The 13,889-nt window shown below is 38.9% G+C and overlaps 1 non-coding gene across 1 annotated transcript; it reads left to right on the top strand.

The window, feature by feature from the left end:
• Positions 1–1,521: 1,521 nt before the first annotated feature.
• On the top strand, positions 1,522–1,625 carry LOC130983497 (small nucleolar RNA R71). The gene has a single exon (XR_009087482.1). It is a non-coding gene; the product is annotated as a small nucleolar RNA R71 (small nucleolar RNA).
• The last annotated feature ends 12,264 nt before the right edge of the window (positions 1,626–13,889 follow it).

Raw genomic sequence — 13,889 nt, 5'->3', positions numbered from 1 at the left:
TCTTTTGTCACAGAGGGATGGCCATGTGCCTTAAACACAAGGTAGTCCCCATTCAATTGAAGGACTAATTCACCTCTGTTGACATCTATCACAGCTCCTGCTGTGGCTAGGAAAGGTCGTCCAAGGATGATGCAATCATCCTCTTCCTTCCTAGTGTCTAAGATTATGAAATCATCAGGGATGTAAAGGCCTTCAACCTTTACTAACACGTCCTCTACTATTCCATAAGCTTGTCTCAATGACTTGTCTGCCAGTTATAATGAGAACAAGGCAGGTTGTACCTCAATGATCCCCAGCTTCTCCATTACAGAGAGTGGCATAAGATTTATCCCTGACCCCAGATCACACAGAGCTTTTTCAAAGATCATGGTGCCTATGGTACAAGGTATTAAGAACTTGCCAGGATCTTGTTTCTTTTGAGGTAGAATTTTCTGAATCCAAGTATCCAGTTCATTGATGAGCAAGGGAGGTTCACTTTCCCAAGTCTCATTACCAAACAACTTGGCATTCAGCTTCATGATAGCTCCTAAATATTAAGCAACTTGCTCTCCAGTTACATCTTCATCCTCTTCTGAGGAAGAATAGTCTTCAGAGCTCATGAGTGGCAGAAGGAGATTTAATGGAATCTCTATGGTCCCTATATGAGCCTCAGATTCCTTTGGATCCTTAATAGGAAATTCCTTCTTACTTGAGGGACGTCCCAGGAGGTCTTCCTCACTAAGATTTTCGTCCTCCTCCTCCCTTGTGCATTCGGCCATATTGACTATGTCAATGGCTTTGCACTCTCCTTTTGGATTCTCTTCTGTATTGCTTGGGAGAATACTGGGAGGAGTTTCAATGACTTTTTTACTCAGCTGGCCCACTTGTGCCTCCAGATTTCTAATGGAGGATCTTGTTTCACTCATGAAACTGAAAGTGGCCTTTGACAGATCAGAGACTACATTGGCTAAATTAGAGGTGTTTTGTTCAGAATTCTCTGTCTGTTGCTGAGAAGATGATGGATATGGCTTGCTATTATTCAGCCTGTTGCGTCCACCATTGTTAAAGCCTTGTTGAGGCTTTTGTTGATCCTTCCAGGAGAAATTTGGATGATTTCTCCATGATGAGTTATAGGTGTTTCCATAAGGTTTACCCATGTAATTAACCTCTGCCATGGCAGGGTTCTCAGGATCATAAGCTTCTTCAGAAGCTGCCTCTCTAGTACTGTTGGATGCATGTTGCCATCCATTCAGATTTTGAGAGATCATGTTGACCTGTTGAGTCAACACTTTATTCTGAGCCAATATGGCATTCAGTGCATCAATTTCAAGAACTCCTTTCTTCTGAAGTATCCCATTGTTCACGGAATTCCTCTCAGAAGTGTACATGAACTGGTTATTTGTAACCATGTCAATGAGCTCTTGAGTCTCTTCAGGCGTTTTCTTCAGGTGAATAGATCCACCTGCAGAATGGTCCAATGACATTTTCGAAAATTCAGAGAGACCATAATAGAATATATCTAATATGGTCCATTCTGAAAACATGTCAGATGGACATCTTTTGGTCAGCTGCTTGTATCTTTCCCAAGCTTCATAGAGGGATTCACCATCTTTTTGTTTGAAGGTTTAAACATCCACTCTCAGCTTGCTCAGCTTTTGAGGAGGAAAGAATTTATCCAAGAAGGCAGTGACCAGCTTATCCCATGAGTCCAGGCTATCCTTGGGTTGTGAATCCAACCATATTCTAGCTCTGTCTCTTACAGCAAAAGGGAAAAGCATGAGTCTGTAGACTTCAGGATCAACTCCATTCGTCTTTACAGTCTCACAAATCTGCAAGAACTCAGTTAAAAACTGATAAGGATCTTCAGATGGAAGTCCATAAAACTTGCAGTTTTGTTGCATTAAGGCAACTAGCTGAGGTTTCAGCTCAAAGTTGTTGGCTCCAATGGCAGGAATGGAGATGCTTCTTCCATCAAACTTGGACGTTGGCTTTGTGAAGTCACCAAGCATTCTCCTTGCATTATTATTATTTTCGGCTGCCATCTCCTTCTCTTGTTCGAAAATTTCTGAAAGGTTGTTTCTGGATTGTTGTAATTTAGCTTCTCTTAATTTTCTCTTCAAAGTCCTTTCAGGTTCTGGATCAATTTCAACAAGAGTGCCTTTATCCCTGTTCCTGCTCATATGAAAGAGAAGAAAATAAGAAAAGAAAGAGGAATCCTCTATGTCACAGTATAGAGATTCCTTTATGTTAGTAGAAAAAGAAAGGGATAGAAGAAATAGAAGAGGGAATTCGGATATTTAGATGGAGAGAGATGAAGAGAAGTGTTAGTAATTAAATAATTAAATAGAAGAAGAAAAGAGAAGGGAGATTTCGAAATTAATTTTGAAGAAGGGGTTAGTAATATTCGAAAATTAAAGATAAATGTAATTGAAATTAAAATTTGAAACAATTAATTAATTAAAAAAAAATTTTTTTAAAAGAGAGAGATATTTTTTTTCGAAAATAGAACAGGGAGAAGTAGTTAGGTGGTTTTCAAAAAGATAACAAACAAACAAAAAGTTAGTTAGTTGATTGAAAAAGATTTGAAATCAAATTTTAAAAAGATAAGAAGACAAGGAGTTAGATAAGATATTTTGAAATCAAATTTTGAAAAATATAAAATTTTAAAAAGGATAAGATAAAAAGATAAGATAAAAGTTTTAAGAAAAAGATATTTTGAAAAAGATTTAATTTTTAAAATGGCTTAACTAACAAAAAACTACAAGATAAGATTCTAGAATTTAAAGATTGAACCTTTCTTAACAAGAAAGTAACAGACTTCAAATTTTTGAATCAATCACATTAATTGTTAGCATATTTTCGAAAATATGGTATAAAAGATAAGAAAAAGATTTTGAAAAATAATTTTTAAAATTTTCGAAAATAAGAAAAAAAATGGAAGAGATATGATTTTTGAAAAAGATTTTGAAAAGATAAGATTTTTAAAATTGAAATTTTGACTTGACTTGTAAGAAATAACTAATTTTAAAAATTTTTGACCAAGTCAACCCAAAATTTCGAAAATTTGGAGGGAAATAAGGAAAAGATATTTTTTTTTATTTTTGAATTTTTAATTATGAGAGAGAAAAACAACAAAAATACTCAATGCATGAAAATTTTGGATCAAAACACAAGATGCATGCAAGAATGCTATGAATGTCAAGATGAACACCAAGAACACTTTGAAGATCATGATGAACATCAAGAACATAATTTTGAAAAATTTTTTATGCAAAGAAAACATGCAAGACACCAAACTTAGAAATTTTTAATGCTTGGAAAATATGAATGCAAAGATGCACATGAAAAACAAGAAAAGACACAAAACAAGAAAACATCAAGATCAAACAAGAAGACTTATCAAGAACAACTTGAAGATCATGAAGAACACTTTGAATGCATGGAATTTTCGACAAATGCATGAAAAATTTTTAAAGCATGCAATTGACACCAAACTTAAAAATTGACTCAAGACTCAAACAAGAAACACAAAATATTTTTAGTTTTTATGATTTTCTAAATTTTTTGTATTTTTATTAATTTTTTTTCGAAAATAAAGTTTAGAAAAACAAAAAATAAAAGAAAAATTTTGAAAAAGATTTTTGAAAAGAAAATTACCTAATCTGAGCAACAAGATGAACCGTCAGTTGTCCATACTCGAACAATCCCCGGCAACGGCGCCAAAAACTTGGTGGACGAAATTGTGATCCATATTCCTTGTATTTGTATGAAATCATTATTATGGCACCAGTTGAATTCACAACTCCGTTCAACTAACAAGCAAGTGTACTGGGTCGTCCAAGTAATAAACCTTACGCGAGTAAGGGTCGATCCCATAGAGATTGTTGGTATGAAGCAAGCTATGGTCACCTTGTAAATCTCAGTTAGGCAGATTAAATTTGTTTATGGTTTCGAAAATAGAAATTAGAAAATAGAAATAATAAAAGGGATAGAATACTTATGCAGATTCATTGGTGGGAATTTCAGATAAGCGAATGGAGATACTGTATGGCTCAAGAACGCCTACTTTCCTACTGCTTCAACTCAATCATTTTTACTCCTTTCCATGGCAAGCTGTGTATAGGGGTTCACCATTCGACGATTGGCTACTTTGTATCCTCTCTGGAAAATGGTCCTCTGCGCTGTCACTCGCATGGCTAATCGTCTGGAGGCATCACACTGGCCGAAGGCTACATCCCATCCTCGTAGTGAAAACTACGCTCACGTACTCTGTCACAGCATGGCTAATCACTGGTTGGTTCCCGCTCCTACTGGAATAGAATCCCTTGATTCTTTTGCGTCTGTCACTAACGCCCAGCACTTGCGAGTCTGAAGCACGTCACAGTCATTCATTACCAGAATCCTACTCGGAATACCACAGACAAGGTTAGACTTTCCGGATTCCTAGGATCCTACTCGGAATACCACAGACAAGGTGAGACTTTCCGGATCCTCATGAATGCCGCCATCTATCTAGCTTATACCACGAAGATTCTGTTGGGGAATCTAAGAGATACACATTCAAGCTCTGTTGCATTTAGAACGGAAGTGGTTGTCAATCACGCGCGTTCATAGGTGAGAATGATGATGAGCGTCACATAATCATCACATTCATCATGTTCTTGGGTACGAATGAATATCTTGGAATAAGAATAAGAGATAATTGAAAAAAAGAAAATAGAATTGCATTAATACTTGAGGTACAGTAAAGCTCCACACCCTTAATCCATGGTGTGCAGAAACTCCACCGTTGAAAATACATAAGTAAAAGGTTCAGGCATGGCCGAATGGCCAACCCCCTGAATGTGATCACAAGATTCAAAATACAATCCAGGATGAGAATATGATAGTAAAAAGTTCTATTTATAATAAACTAGCTCCTAAGGTTTATATGAGTAAGTAATTGATGTATAAATTCACTTCCGGGGCCCACTTGGTGTATGCTTGGGCTGAGCTTGATCAATCCACGAGCTGAGGCTTCTCTTGGAGTTGAACTCCGAGTTATGACGTGTTTTGGGCGTTCAACTCCGGATCATGACATTTTTCTGGCGTTTAACTCCAGACAGCAGCATGTACTTGGCGTTCAACGCCAAGTTACGTCGTCAATTTCCGAATAAAGTATGGACTATTATATATTGCTGGAAAGCTCTGGATGTCTACTTTCCAACGCCGTTGCGAGCGCGCCAATTGGAGTTCCGTAGCTCCAGAAAATCCATTTCAAGTGCAGGGAGGTCAGATTCCAACAGCATCAGCAGTCCTTTTGTCAGCCTTTTTCAGAGTTTTGCTCAAGTCCCTCAATTTCAGCCAAAATTTACCTGAAATCACAGAAAAACACACAAACTCATAGTAAAGTCCAGAAATGTCAATTTAACATAAAAACTAATGAAACCATCCCTAAAAGTAGCTTGAACTTACTAAAAACTACCTAAAAACAATGCCAAAAAGCATATAAATTTTCCGCTCATCAGTTAGACTTTCCGGATTCCCATGAATGCTGCCATCTATCTAGCTTATACCACGAAGATTCTGTTGGAGAATCTAAGAGATATGCGCCCGGCCTAAGGTAGAACGGAAGTGGTTGTCAGTCACGCGCGTTCATAGGTGAGAATGATGATGAGTGTCACGGATCATCACATTCATCAAGTTGAAGTGCAACGTATATCTTGGAATAAGAATAAAAGAGAATTAAATAGAAGATAATAGTAATTGTATTGAAACTTGAGGTACAGCAGAGCTCCACACCCTTAATCTATGGTGTGTAGAAACTCCACCATTGAAAATACATAAGTGAAAGGTTCAGGCATGGCCGAATGGCCAGCCCCAAAATGTGATCAATGGCCTCCTAAGATGAAGAATAAAACAAAACTGAGACCAAAGATGTAATGTGGTCAAAAGACAACTAATACACTAGTAAAAAGTCTTATTTATACTAAACTAGCTACTAGAGTTTACAGAGGTAAGTAATTGATGCATAAATTCACTTCCGGGGCCCACTTGGTGTGTTTTTGGGATGAGCTTGATCTATCCACGAGCTGAGGCTTCCTTTGGAGTTGAACGCCAAGTTATAGCGTGTTTCTGGCGTTCAACTCCGGGTTGTGACGTGTTTCTGGCGTTTGACTCCAGACAGCAGCATGTACTTGGCGTTGAGCGCCACTTTACATGGTCAATTCCCGAATAAAGTATGGACTATTATATATTTCTGGAAAGCTCTGGATGTCTACTTTCCAACGCCGTTAAGAGCGCGCCATTTGGAGTTTGTAGCTCCAGAAAATCCATTTTGAGTGCAGGGAGGTCAGATTCCAACAGCATCAGCAGTCCTTTTGTCAGCCTTTTTCAGAGTTTTGCTCAAGTCCCTCAATTTCAGTCAGAAATTACCTGAAATTAAAGAAAAACACACAAACTCATAGTAAAGTCCAGGAATGTGAATTTAACATAAAAACTAATGAAAACATCCCTAAAAGTAGCTTGAACTTACTAAAAACTACCTAAAAACAATGCCAAAAAGCGTATAAATTATCCGCTCATCCCAACACCAAACTTAAATTGTTGCTTGTCCCCAAGCAACTGAAAATCAATTAGGATAAAAAGAAGAGAATATACTATAAATTCCAGAATATCAATGAATATTAATTATAATTAGATGAGCGGGACTTGTAGTTTTTTGCCTCTGAACAGTTTTGGCATCTCACTTTTTCCTTTGAAGTTTAGAATGATTGGCTTCTCTAGGAACTTAGAATTTCGGATAGTGTTATCGATTTTCCTAGTTAAGCATGTTGATTCTTGAACACAGCTACTTATGAGTCTTGGCCGTGGCCCTAAGCACTTTGTTTTCCAGTATTACCACCGGATACATAAATGCCACAGACACATAACTGGGTGAACCTTTTCAGATTGTGACTCAGCTTTGCTAGAGTCCCCAGTTAGTAGTGTCCAGAGCTCTTAAGCACATTCTTTTACTTTGGATCACGACTTTAACCACTCAGTCTCAAGCTTTTCACTTGGATCAGCATGACACAAGCACATGGTTAGGGACAGCTTGATTTAGCCGCTTAGGCCTGGATTTTATTTCCTTGGGCCCTCCTATCCATTGATGCTCAAAGCTTTAGATCCTTTTTACCCTTGCCTTTTGGTTTTAAGGGCTATTGGCTTTTTCTGCTTGTTTTTCTTTTTCTTTCTATTTTTTTTCGCAAGCTTTTTACTTTTCACTGCTTTTTCTTGCTTCAAGAATCAATTTTCATGATTTTTCAGATTGTCAATAACATTTTTCTTTGTTCATCATTCTTTCAAGAGCCAACAGTTTTAACATTCATAAACAACAAGATCAAAAATATGCACTGTTCAAGCATTCATTCAGAAAACAAAAAGTATTGTCACCACATCAATATAATTGAACTAAATTCAAGGATAAATTCGAAATTTATGTACTTCTTGTTCTTTTGATTAAAAACATTTTTCATTTAAGAGAGGTGAAGGATTAATGGAATTATTCATAACTTTAAGACATAGTTACTAAACACTAATGATCATGAAGTAGAGACACAAAACATAAATGAACACAACATAAAAACCGAAAAGCAGAAAGAAATAAGAACAAGGAATGAATCCACCTTAGTGGCGTCTTCTTCTTGAAGGACCAACAATGTCCTTAAGCTCTTCTATGTCCCTTCCTTGCCTTTGTTGCTCCTCCTTCATTGCTCATTGATCTTCTCTTATTTCATGGAGAATGATGGAGTGCTCATGATGTTCTACCCTTAATTGTTCCACATTGTAGCTCAAATCTTCTAAGGAAGTGTTGAGTTGTTCCCAATAGTTGTTGGGAGGAAAGTGCATCCCTTGAGGCATCTCAGGGATTTCTTGATGATGAGCTTCCTCATGCATCTCTTGAGATCCGTGGAGGGTCTCTCTTGCTTGCTCCATCCTCTTCTTGGTGATGGGCTTATCCTCTTCAATGGAGATGTCTCCTTCTATGATAACTCCAGCTGAGTAACATAGATGGCAAATAAGGTGAGGAAAAGCTAGCCTTGCCATGGTGGAGGGCTTTTCGGCTATTTTGTAGATTTCATTGGAGATGACTTCATGAACTTCTACTTCCTCTCCAATCATGATGCTATAAATCATGATGGCCCGATCCACAGTAACTTCAGATCGGTTGCTAGTGGGAATGATGGAGCGTTGAATGAACTCCAACCATCCTCTAGCCACAGGCTTGAAGTCCAGTCTTCTTAGTTGAACTGGCTTGCCTTTGGAGTCTCTTTTCCATTGAGCTCCTTCCACACATATGTCCATTAGGACTTGGTCCAACCTTTGATTAAAGTTGACCCTTCTAGTGTAGGGGCGTACATCTCCTTGCATCATGGGCAAGTGGAATGCCAACCTCACATTTTTCGGACTAAAATCTAAGTATTTCCCTCGAACCATTGTGAGATAATTCTTTGGACTCGGGTTCATACTTTGATCATGGTTCCTAGTGATCCATGCATTGGCATAGAACTCTTGAACCATTAAGATTCCGACTTGTTGCATGGGGTTGGTTAGGACTTCACAACCTCTCCTTCGGATCTCATGTCGGATCTCCGGATACTCATTTTTCTTGAGCTTGAAAGGGACCTCAGGGATCACCTTCTTCTTTGCCACAACATCATAGAAGTGGTCTTGATGGCTTTTGGAGATGAATCTTTCCATCTCCCATGACTCGGAGGTGGAAGCTTTTGTCTTCCCTTTTCCTTTTCTAGAGGATTCTCCGGCCTTAGGTGCCATTGATGGTAATGGAAAAACAAAAAGCTTATGCTTTTACCACACCAAACTTAAAATATTGCTCGCCTTCGAGCAAGAGAAGAAAGAAGAGAAGAAGAAGAAGAAGAAAATATGGAGGAGAGGAGGAGTGTAGGTTTCGGCCAAGGTAAGAAAGAGGGGGTTGTGTTGTGTGAAAATGAAGTGGAATGGAGGGGTTTATATAGGAAAAGGGGAGAGGGTAGGTTCGGCCATTTTAGGGTGGGTTTGGGTGGGAAATTGTTTTTGAATTTTGAAGGTACGTGGGGTTTATGGGGAAGAGTGGATGGATGTGAGTGGTGAAGGGGGTAATTGGAAAGAGAGATTGAAGTTGTTGGGAAGTGTGATATGGGAAAGAGTGTTATAGGATTAGGAGGTAAGGTGGGAATATGTTAGGTGGGGATCCTGTGGGGTCCACAGATCTTGAGATGATCCTGTGGGGTCCACAGATCCTGAGGTGATCCTGTGGGGTCCACAGATCCTGAGGTGTCAAGGAATTACGTCCCTGCACCAAATAGGCATGCAAAATGCCTTTGCATTCCATTCTGGCGTTTAAACGCCGAGGTGATGCACGTTCTGGTCGTTCAACGCCCATGTGTAGCATGTTCTGGGCGTTCAACGCCCATGTGTAGCATGTTTCTGGCGTTGAACGCCAGTTCCATGCTTGTTACTGGCGTTCAGCGCCAGCTTTTCTCAAGGCACATTCCTGGCGTTCAAACGCCAGAATGTTGCTTGTTTCTGGCATTCAGCGCTAGATTCATACTTTGTTCTGGCGTTGAATGCCAGCCAGATGCTCCTTACTGGCGTTGAACGCCAGTCTGTCCTTCCTCCAGGGTGTGATTTTTCTTCTGCTGTTTTTGATTCTGTTTTTAATTTTTATATTTTTTTCGTGACTCCACATGATCATGTACCTAATAAAACACAAAATAACAGTAAAATAAAATAAAATATAAATTAGATAAATAAAATTGGGTTGCCTCCCAACAAGCGCTCTTTTAATGTCATTAGCTTGACAGTGGGCTCTCATGGAGCCTCACAGGTGATCAGGTCAATGTTGTATAGTCCCAACACCAAACTTAGAGTTTGGATATGGGGTCTTAACACCAAACTTAGAGTTTGGTTGTGGCCTCCCAACACCAAACTTAGAGTTTGACTGTGGGGGCTCTTCTTGACTCTGTACTGAGAGAAACTTTTCATGCTTACTCTCTTTTGTCACAGAGGGATGGCCATGTGCCTTAAACACAAGGTAGTCCCCATTCAATTGAAGGACTAATTCACCTCTGTTGACATCTATCATAGCTCCTGTTGTGGCTAGGAAAGGTCTTCCAAGGATGATACACTCATCCTCTTCATTCCCAGTGTCTAAGATTATGAAATCAGCAGGGATGTAAAGGCCTTTAACCTTTACTAATACGTCCTCTACTATTCCATAAGCTTGTCTCAATGACTTGTCTGCCAATTGTAATGAGAACAAGGCAGGTTGTACCTCAATGATCCCCAGCTTCTCCATTACAGAGAGTGGCATAAGATTTATCCCTGACCCCAGATCACATAGACCTTTTTCAAAGGTCATGGTGCCTATGGTACAAGGTATTAAGAACTTGCCAGGATCTTGTCTCTTTTGAGGTAAAATTTGCTGAATCCAGGTATCTAGTTCATTAATGAGCAAGGGAGGTTCACTTTCCCAAGTCTCATTACCAAACAGCTTGGCATTCAGCTTCATGATAGCTCCTAAATATTGAGCAACTTGCTCTCCAGTCACATCTTCATCCTCCTCAGATGAAGAATAGTCTTCAGAGCTCATGAATGGCAGAAGAAGATTTAATGGAATCTCTATGGTCTCTATATGAGCCTCAGATTCCTTTGGATCCTTAATAGGAAACTCCTTCTTGCTTGAAAGACGTCCCAGGAGGTCTTCCTCACTAGGATTTTCGTCCTTCTCCTCTCTTGAGCGTGCTATTTGGAATTTTGTAGCTCCAGAAAATCCATTTTGAGTGCAGGGAGGTCAGATTCCAACAGCATCAGCAGTCCTTTTGTCAGCCTTTTTCAGAGTTTTGCTCAAGTCCCTCAATTTCAGACAGAAATTACCTGAAATTATAGAAAAACACACAAACTCATAGTAAAGTCCAGGAATGTGAATTTAACATAAAAACTAATGAAAACATCCCTAAAAGTAGCTTGAACTTACTAAAAACTACCTAAAAACAATGCCAAAAAGCGTATAAATTATCCGCTCATCAATAAGCATGTAAAATCTGTCTTTTAAACTTTTTATTGATTAAGACTGTGTTTTCTAGACTGAATGTCATTACTGCATCCTTACTTTGCTTAATTGTATGCTTGTCCCTTTTGAATCAAATGAAAAGAGAATGAGTGTTTTATAAAAGACCAGAGTAGAGTTCATACTATGGAGTAAGTTCCTGAGTTTGTGGTGTGGTCATAAGTTAGCTAAGTTGGTTCAACTACAAGGTGGGAAGACAACTATCTGTCCTGAATCATATGCTTTGAACACACCCCATGAGACTAGCTAAATAACAAGATCCTAATAAGAGAAAGGGAAAGTACAATGAAAGTGGAAGAATCAAAGAAAAAGAATAAGCAATAAGGCTAGGCACCAATGGTTTTTAATCTTAGGACATGTGTCTGTGGTGCTCCTGTGTGAGGGATCTACTTGGATGAATAAGCTCTTAGGGGTGCCTTATCACTTGGTAACTTGGGTTAACTAACTCGGGATTATCAGCTGAAAGTCCACTATCAAGAGTAACCCTCACTACAGAGCATTTAGTAACCCAAAGAGGTGCTGGACACCAAGGTCTCAAGAAAAGAAAATAAATAAACCATATGCCTGTGGTGTGTATGTATGGGGGAGAGACTTGAGGAAGTAAGTCCGTAGGGGTGTTTCAACACCTAGCACCTTGAACCAACTGGTTCGGGAGTGTTGGCTGAAAGCTTATTTTAAAGAGTTGCCCCCTTACAGAGCACTTAGCCTAAGAACACAAATAAGCCCTGAAATCACAACAAAAGGATCAATGAATAAAAGTCTCATGGGATGCAATCACAGTGAATATTCTAAGACATGATAAAGGTCTGAAAGCCAGTGAAGGAATGAACCTAAGTTGCTATGCATGAAACCACCATAAAACCAGGGACATGACTTCCACAAGAATGACTCATTTCTCTTGGCATTCCATTCATCATTCTCTTGTTCCAGTACTTGCTTAGGGACAAGCAAGCTTTAAGTTTGGTATTGTGATGCCAGGGCATCTTGGCCAGTTTCACTGACATTTTCTTTAATGTTTTTAAGGTAGTTTCATGCATTTTTTAAGGTAATCTAATTAACGTTACCACTAACGTGGAATGGGAGGTAACATGCAAAGTTAATGAGAAAAGTGATTGCCAATAACGCTCTCGAAGCCATCATTGCCCACGTTAAGAGTCACGTTAACTAAGTTAACGTGAACTCTAACGTGAAGAAGGGACTTTGAGCCAACGTTAGTGACACTTAACATTATCACTAACGTTGGCCAATGATCATAAGTGGCCACGTTAGAGTCCACGTTAACTTAGTTAATGTGGCCTCTAACGTTAAAAGGGGGAAGGAAGCCAACGTTAGTGACATTCAACATTGTCACTAACGTTGGCCTAAGGTGCAATGTACCACGTTAACTTGGTTAACGTGGGAGCTAACGTAAGAGGCAAGGGTGGTCAACAACGTTAGTGACACCCAACATTGTCACTAACGTTGGAAGCAACCACAAAACCCCCAAGGAGCCACGTTAACTTCCACGTTAACTTAGTTAACGTGGAAGCTAACATTGATGAGTGAATGATGAGCCAACGTTAGTGACACTCAACATTGTCACTAACGTTGGGGATGGCTAAGAATGGCCACGTTAGAAGCCACGATAACCTAGTTAACGTGGACTCTAACATGAGACAAAGGGGCACATTGGAATGTTAGTGACAATGTTAAGTGTCACTAACGTTCTCGAAGGTTGGCAAGGCCACGTTAGAAGCCATGTTAACCTAGTTAACGTGGGCTCTAACGTGAGGCAAAAGGGGTACATTGGAACGTTAGTGACAATGTTGAGTGTCACTAACGTTCTCGAACTCATACTTTCACTAAACGTTAACACCCCTAACGTCCTGAGCTAAAGTCTCTGCCCACTTCACACTTTCTCTCTACAAGTAAAACCAAGCCCAAATAAAGAAGATAACTGCTTCAAAGCTCAAGCAAGCAAGCCCACAATTGTCAACCAATCAAGACCACAAGAAGCATCTAGAATAGGAATTTTCATTTAATTGTAATTTGCTTTTAATTTCATTTTGTAATTTAGGAGAGCCTATATAAAGGCCTTAGTCTTTACATTGAGGGCATTCGGGAATGAGGGGATTGAAGAGGGGTCTTCGGACTCCCTCCCCTCACACACTTTTCCTTTTCTTTCTTTGTACTTTTCCTTTATGAATTTTGAAGTTTTATTTTCAGTTTTAATCTTCATCTTTACTTTTCTGCACTTTCTTTCTTTTTCTATTTTGGTAGAGCAATGACCAACTAACTCTTTACATTGGGTTAGAGAGCTCTATTGTGATTCAATGGATTAAGTGTAGTTCTTATTTTTCTTCTTCTATCTTTTCTCTTGATTTTGCTTGAAAGCTTTCGATCTTCATCCAATTGGGTAGTTATCTTGGAAAAGAAGCTATTCATACTTGGATCTCTTCTGAACCTTGGAAGAGGAATGAAGAGATCATGCTAGAAATGCTTTCTCATGTTGTACCAAATTAGGTTTGGAAGGATATGTGACTATAATCCTCCAACACTAGATTTGGGAATGCATGTGGTATAATCAGTGACCATACTTCATCTCTTCTCATGAGCAATTGACCAAGGAATTGGCTATTAATCAAGATTTGAGAGATTGAATTACAAGTAATTGTAATTCGATCATTTAAGATTGCCAAGGAGATCAATGAATGATTGAGGAAGAGATGAGAATGAACTTGATCCGGAGGATTGCAATATCTCTTGATCCCAATGTTCATTTTATTTTTAGTTCTTACATTTACTTTTCTTGCCATTTTACTTCTCTGCACTCTATTGCTTT

The sequence above is a fragment of the Arachis stenosperma genome, chromosome 5, assembly GCF_014773155.1.
Source record: "Arachis stenosperma cultivar V10309 chromosome 5, arast.V10309.gnm1.PFL2, whole genome shotgun sequence".
Classification (NCBI taxonomy): Eukaryota; Viridiplantae; Streptophyta; class Magnoliopsida; order Fabales; family Fabaceae; genus Arachis; species Arachis stenosperma.
The sequence above is the reverse complement of the archived record's forward strand: the minus strand, read 5'-3'. Positions and strand labels throughout refer to the sequence as shown.